Here is a 7,829-nt window from a genome sequence, read left to right as displayed (position 1 = left end):
TTCTAAACATTTTGACTTTACCCAATTGATATTTTCACAGTGAAAAAAACCATCAGATTTAACATGTTAGCTTAATTCTAGTTTAATTATTTGAGCTCCAGCTGTACTCTGTGTACTATATGAATTGATGAGAAAAAGTCCCCAGGTTGCACTACATTTGTGACTGGTAGGGGCCACTCCTAGGAGACAAGGGCAATGTGAATTGTGCTGGCTTATCCTGATTACAATGAACACTTTTGTATGTACTTGGACAAGACAAGGTTTTCAGAAGTGGTCAGCTTTGGGCTTGCTTTCTGCTCACTGGAGTCGCTGGGATTAGCAGCGCTGGCAGGCTGTTGATGAGCACTGTGAGAAGTCCATTTACACCAGCTCTCAAAGCAGAATGGCTTTTCCCATTGCTGACAGGTGGGGGCAGGGGGGGAGGTGGGCGATGCTGTGGAGAAGAAAGGATGTTCTTAATTAAAGCTAGTGAACTTCACTAAAAATCTTAATGGCAGAGCACTTTTCGATCTTCTTGTGAGTTAAAAATTAAGAGTTTATCTTCACTTGTGAAGCACTTGTGAAAATTGTGGATTGCTTTGCTCTCCTTCTAAAAATAAGCTATTGTGGCAGAAAATTAACTGTCCCGGACAGAGGGTGTTTAGAGGACCCATTGGGTTTCTGCTGCTTTGTTGTTTGGTTGTATTGTTGGTTTTGTCTGCTTTTTTCTTGTGTGTGTTTGTTTGCTTTTACAGTGGAAGTATGGCTTTTGCCCTTTACACTAAAAACACATTCATGATTTTCAGGGGTTTTTTACTCTCCAAGGAGCCTCAATTTTTTTTAGTGGGGCTTTCTATCTTGTACCCAACTCCTTGCCAGAGAGGTTTCCTGGCTAATACATCTCAGCAGAAGTTGTTTCCCCTTTGAATATCTGCTGTGAATGGTCACCAAACACAGACGAATGTTTTTGCCTTCATAGAACTTTTAGTTCAGGCCAAGTTAAAGTCTAAAGGAACTGTGCGTATATATACATATAAATATATATATATTTAAATAAATATATATACATATAAATATATTTCATATATTTATGAAATGTGAAAGGGACAAAGTTGGTGTAAATGGTGTTCATAGTGACAAAAGTAAAGAAAAGGATATGAAGCAATATGCCTACTTCAATAACTGCAAGATCACCTTTGAAAGGTGCTTTGTGGTAAGCCTCTGGCTCTCCTTGTATCCCCTTGGCAAACTTGAGCTCATGCCTACTGCATGCTCTGTCTTCTCTCTTCAGTAAAGATGCTTGGCTAGAGCAGGAAAATATGCTCAGATGGGTTTGTTCAATTTCTCCTACTTTGCTCCAGATTATTGATTCTTTCTCAGCATATATTTTTGACATCTCCCTCCCTTCTCTGTTACTACATTTTCTTTTCCCTGGAAGGGTGACCTCCTTGCCCTGATGCACACACATCCAAGACATGACTGAACTATTGAAAGGTGTTCGCCTGCTCTTTTCCACTTGTAAAGCCGTGTGTATGAAATCTTTTCCTACCCTAAACATGGAGATTCTCATCAAAGTAATTAAACAACTTCATTTTATATAATGTTTATGGTGGGTGAGGATCATTTATGGCTTCTGTTTGTGACTAGGCCCTATGACAGCTCTTAGGCTGGAAGGGGGAGGATTTGAGTGAGGGAGGAACTAACTCAAAATTTGAGGCTACTGCTGTAGTCCATTGATCAATTTTCATGAGGGGCCTGTTCACACCACCATTGTCAATGATTTTCACTAATAAATTGATCAGAGACTTGGCTGGCAGAGAGGCAGAACTTTCTGAGCGGTTGTTATTTAGCACATTCTCCTTGTGAGCTTTAAAAAAAGGCCTGGCGTCCCCCTTCTTCCTTTTTGACTGACATGTACATCTTCATAGAATGCAGGCAAAGAGCTACTTCAGCAAAGATTGCCCATGCTTAACAAGCTGCTGTGCACTTAATATACTTCAGCTTTCCTTGAGAGCTTTGAAGTAGAACAAGGGTTGCTTCAAGTTGGACAGCTCTACATCACTGCAGCATGTTAGTACAGCGTGAACACTCCCCATCTTGCGTTAGAACGGATTCTAAACTTATCACATAAAACTGGCAGTAATTAGGTGTCTTCATGTACTCTGAAAGTAAAACTAGGGCTCCAGCAAATGTTCCACTACCTGTAAAAGATACCCAGACCTATGGTTTTGGGCTCTGAAGTGACAGTGCCATTCACTTGGCAGCACGGTGTAGGTAAAGCCCTTCTTTGCTATAAAGGCCCCAGAAGCTGTGCACTTTATGATCTACCTAAAACCATGTGGGAATGGGGGAAATTCTAGCAAGAAACAATATGGCTGGAGTAGAAGCTGGAGCATCTTGAACTAGCAGTAGTGTTTTGCAATTCCAGCAGATTCTGTAACATACCAGACTGGAAATGCTGGTGGAAAACTGGTTGGTTTTGGCCTCACTTAAGTGGAATTTTCTCCAGCTTTTCTAAACACTAAGATATCCTGACAGGCTCTTCAGGCTATCAACACTTCTTGACAGGTCTTTTCCTTATAGTCCATGCAACTCTCCTCTTCCCTTGTTTTCTGTCAATATCCATGGGCACAGCAATGCCAGAAAAGTTTTCCATTTACCACAGGCTGTCCCTTTCCTGTCGCTGCCTCTTATGTGGTTTAAGTGGATCTGAACATTTCTTTATTTTCTTGGATCTCAAACCGCCGACCAGAGGGGTTAGTTGCACTGGATCATATTTGAAAATACGCCAAGCTGTGGACAGGTGCTATTGGATGTAGCCGAGGCTGTTTTATGTGAGTTTTGGGGGCAGGTGCTTTTTCTGTTCTTTTTCAATGTCTGTGAGAAATAGTTGCTACCTTTAATTTATAAGTGCAATAGGAAAAGCTAAAAAAATCATTGCAGTGCTTGAAATGTGAAGGGTTAAATAAGGCGTAATCAGTCAATATTACTTTTTTTGCTTTATTTTTTCTTAGGGCTGTTTGAGAGGAAGAATGCTTTTGAAGCCTTTGTTCAAATTAAAAATTGAAAAAGAGCACAAAATAGGTGAGGTGGGCTGACTGCAGGAGTTCTTGTTCTTGAAGTATGATCGTGTTTCCTTGAAAAGAGTTAGAAATAAATGCCTCTTAAGGGGCTAATATAACAGCAGCAAAATAAACAAATTTGGTTTCTGCACCTGGTGTTGGCTGCAACTAGTAACTTCAGCACCAGAGAAATGGGCAGAACTTGTTGTCCATCATCCAGACAAAGATTGGACTAGCTTCTGCTGGAATGCTTAAAGTTTTGCTTTTCACTGTACTTTCACCTGTTGGTTTATAGAACTGTTGCAAAAGATTCCAGCCGGTTTGGGCAGGCCATGTCCCTACTGTGGAACAAGAAGAGTAGTAAGAAAGAGCTTCTTCTCATCTAGGTCCTTTCACTCTTTCCCTTCGTTTCTTCTCTTTCTTTGCCTTGTAATGGGATCAGGCTCTCAGTGAGACATCTGTAACAGAGAGAGAGGAAAAGCACAACAGTTAAGGTCTAAGAGAATGCATGGTGCTTTCTCCTTTCCTCACCTTTATTTCCTCTTGCCATCCTGCTTTAATTTTCCTTCTGACCTTCACCACATGAAGAATGCTGGAAAGATGTGGTGGTAAACTGGACGTTTTTCTATGGTTGTAGGTGCACCAGTTAAATGCAAGTCTGGCAATGCTTCTGGATCCTTTGACTCGAGAGTCCATACTGTTCTCATTCAGTAGCTGTGCTCTAACGTCATCTGAAAGTGGATGTAGACAGCTTTTTGTTTCAGCTAATTGAGCATTTTTATTTTCAGGTACTATTTTATAAAAATGGGGTGTCATGGAGTCTTATCCCTTGGACACTTTAGAATAAAGGCATTTCCCTAATAACATCTGTGCATTTCCTCTGCATGCTCTTATTACGTAAATAGCAAATACTGCTATTTAATAATGAGCAATATATCCAACTGTTGGCATAATTAGCATGTAAGCTAGTGAGAGTTTCAAAAATGAAAAAAATCCTGCAGCCAATTTTGGGTAACGATTTTGCCATGGGGGAAGTTAGTGAGAGAGACAAAATTCCTCAAGATGTTGCAGCAGCTGGCAAGGTCTCCATGGTTACATTGGCAAGAGATCTGGGAAACCACCAAGAGTACTTCATTACTCCACAATAAAATACCAGAGGGGAATACTCCTTGGTGCATCTGAAGATTATCTTAAAGAGAAGCTTTAATTAAAAAAGAGGAGAGTGAAGAAGATACAAGGTTCGTTTAGGGGAAAAATGTTTAAACTTGAATGCAGCCAGTGACAAAGTTGTGTCTGGGACACCTTTAATCACAGGTTGTGGCTGCAGTAATTATGTGAGCTGTTGCCTCTGCTTATTTCATGGATTTGTGGCCTGACAAGATCAGGGAAATAATCTTGTCTGAATGCAAGCAAATTGTCACAGAAAGAGTAGCTATTCAGATAAGATTGTTCTGCTGTGCGTTGTGGGACATGAAATGTCCCCTGCTTCATGCTCATGGATGGGAAGGTTTTGTGAGACTTCAAGACATTGGGCTTCTCAAAATAATTATATTCTGTCTTAAGAATGCCAACTTTCAGAACAGTATTTTCTTAATAAGGAGGAATAGCAAGCTACAGCTGGTTTTAGGTGGGATGTAGATCAAAATCTGTATATAAGATTTTCTTTGTAAGAATGTCGAGAACAGAAGGAAAATGGCCCCCTTTTAAAAGCCATTGTGATTTTTATCAGCATTGTGTCCAATATTCAGTACAGTGCAGTGAATTACCTCTTTTATTTTCTAATGCTTAAAGTTATAAAAAGTAATTTTGAGCATCACCTTGTTGAGTCTGAGTTTCAGGTAGAGCTTTGTGTATATGCCTATGCATCCATATTAAATACCTGTGTTTTTCAGCCCTGCTGCAGAGTTTCAAGGTCTAAGTCACAATCTAGTGCCTCATGAGAAGAATACTAAAAGATATTTCTCCCAAGGAGATATAAGAGGCATCTGAAGATAGTCTCACAGTTTTAGCAGTCTGGGGTGTTTTTAGTGAAATAGAAAATATTGATTTGCCAAAAATGTTATTTTGTTTCATTAGTTTATTTACTTTGGTGAAGTTTTTGAGGCATAAATGTTTCTGAAATTTAGGGCTGTCAAAATATAGCCAGATGCTGAATGTCAGACAGTAGGATGGACTGGCTTGGGGTTAGGGAGACCCAAACTCTGAACCAGCCCTACCAAGAGGCTAAGTCTGGGATGTACCCATCCTGCAAGTGCTCCTGCAGATATGAGCAGCTGGCTATTTTAAATATGAATCTTTTGGTGTCTCTTGTCATAGTTGATCCATCTTGGATAAATGCAAATTGCTGGCTCATGGGGCTTGCCTCTGTATTTAGTGCTAGAGCATCCGCACGGCTGGGATGTGAGAGCCTGGCAGCCCCCTCCCTATTATGGGAACAGACCTCTTAACTGCTTGGCCCCATCTCACGTACAGCTGCCACAGATATGGCCTTGGAGCAAATCTGGAAAAGCTCTTAGTTAAGCACATGGAATACTTTTTGTTGCCACTCTTGTGCCTAGCTCACCCTAGGGAATTGAGATCCTTGGGAAGGTGATGATGGGCTCCTCCATCAGCAGTGACTCTGCAGTGTTGCTCAACCTGTTTCCTGCACAACACTTTCCAGATCACTAGGCAGTGATACCTTTTTGCTAGAGATAAGCAGGTACAGGAATAATACTGTGCTTGTGGTGTGCTTAGAGAAGAATCAAATACCTTTCTGATAGTTAATTAAAAATAAATGATGTTTTGCTTTTGTCAGTGTTTCACCTTTAGAAAAACACTTAGCCTTTAACCAGGTCACTGTTTTTGACCTTTATAGCAAATGAAGCATTCCTGTGTTGTCTGAGAGATTGAATACATGACCTGCTCATTTGTTTCTGTCAACTCAGTCAGAAAAATAAACCCTCCATTGATGTATTTCATCTTCAGCTCAAATTCTGTGTGGCTGGCTTGTGGAAAAGGCAGCCATTAGTGCACTGATATTTCCTTGAGTGCTACATGTGCCACACTCATTGTTTTCCTCTCCTTGCCAGAGGGAATGGCAGGGGAGGGGAAGGAACTGAAATGGGAAGAGAGAGGTGTTCTCATTTTCACCTCCTTCCTAGTCTGCCATATCCTTCAATCTCTGTGATCTTTCAGAGCCTGAAAATGGTCCCAGGGATTCCTGAACTCTGTGGAATGACTCAGACTTTGGACTCGGTGGTATTAGAGGAAAAATGATTTGAGTAATTATTTGTGGAATGAAATAGTTTTTGACCAAATCTACTTGTTCATCATCAAAGGCCCTGGGTTTGATCTGGCCTAAATCTAAAAGATTGTGCTTGTCATTGAGTGGTGGTCTCTGCTACCAGCTGAGGTTTTTCTGACAGCAGTTAAGGGACTTAAGTTCATTTCTATGAATTCTTCACTCACCACTCGAACACATTCAACAGAGAGGACTGAAGCTAATTATTTGCCTGATTGTGTACAGTCCAGGGATACAACGATAAACATTCATCCATCACTAAGCATTTTCTGATGTCATCAATAGTCATGATAGGTGTATTTTAAACCAGGACCTTTATATTTCTGTTACAATCTGGACTTAGCTGGTCTTAGTAGTTTTGCAGTGCTTGGGCAGTGTAAGGAAAAATCCGGTTTAGTTATATCATGATTTAATTCTTCTGAATACACTTAAATGCCATTGTCTTTCCTACTCTACTTATCCAGGGCTCTTAATGAAACACTTCAAAGTGATGTAAGTATTCCCCATGATGCTCAGTCCACCAAATCTTGCTGGGAAGTTTGTTCCCTCAGGTTTTGTTGCCTGTCCATTGCCTACCTAACAGATTACATGTGGGGCAGGCCCTTTCCATCCCCAAGCTGATGATTTAGCTCACAGAACTCCTCACTCAGGGCTGGGGATTAGAGGCAGTATCACAGAGCAAACTACAAGAGATAACGAAACACTAATTTTTGCTTTCTGACTTTCTCTTCAGAGCCTCATTCTGAAAATCATTAAAGTGAAATGAAACCTCGTATTTATTCTTTCCATGACTCTGAGGGAATAATAAAAATTCATACAGAAAATTATTAGTCCCATGCAATATTGGGAATGTCTCAGCTGAATGCCAGTCCAAACTTGCTTTCTTTCCTCTGTATAGTGGTATCTGAGTCTGCTTGCCAAGATTGCTCAAGCATTTTCATCTAACAACTCCCATGCTACTTCAGAGTTCTTAACATCAGTGGGCAGTTTTGACCTCTTTTGCTCTCTTTCTGCTGTGTGCTGTAGTTTTTGAGGCCTTACTTGTATGTGTGGAAAGGTCACAACTTAGTTGTATGATGCTGGGGAGGATTGCCCTTGCTGCTGGTGGGGGCCTCCCTGGAGTCAGCAATGCATCTCATATTGATGACAGGTTTATTAACATTCCTTTTTCCATTTCTGCTGCCCTGGGTTCTTTCCAGGTCCAGAAACAGAAATACTGTAACCTTCTGAGTGAGGTGATGTGGCTGTGACTGTGACTATTGCCAGCCCTCATAACAGCTCTTCCCTCAGGGGACCTTCAGGGCAGATTCATTAGCTCTTCTTTGCAGGAAAAGTGGAACTTTCCATACTGCTTGTGTATGTTTCAGCATGCTAATAATGAGATTTTCTCTGGAGCTGAAGTTTGGATTTGTTTTGGACAGGTTTGATTCTCTTTTTCATTTGGCACCCGTGCCAAGGGCAATGGCCGATCCCAAGAGGGCTGTATTGAAAGGACTGGTCACTTA

At 40.9% G+C, this 7,829-nt stretch overlaps 1 long non-coding RNA gene across 1 annotated transcript in view; it reads left to right on the top strand.

Moving 5' to 3' along the window:
* The first annotated feature begins 289 nt into the window (after positions 1–289).
* Positions 290–7,829, top strand: part of LOC121675013 — a 226,850-nt gene continuing 219,310 nt past the window's right edge. The window contains exon 1 of the long non-coding RNA XR_006019921.1: positions 290–405. This is a non-coding gene — a long non-coding RNA (uncharacterized LOC121675013). The remainder of the gene's footprint in view (positions 406–7,829) is intronic.

Source organism: Corvus kubaryi, unplaced genomic scaffold, assembly GCF_017639235.1.
Source record: "Corvus kubaryi isolate FWS band 111438036 unplaced genomic scaffold, C.kubaryi_AGA036_p1.0 71, whole genome shotgun sequence".
Classification (NCBI taxonomy): Eukaryota; Metazoa; Chordata; class Aves; order Passeriformes; family Corvidae; genus Corvus; species Corvus kubaryi.
Note: the sequence above shows the minus strand (reverse complement) of the source record. Positions and strands in the feature narration are given on the sequence as shown.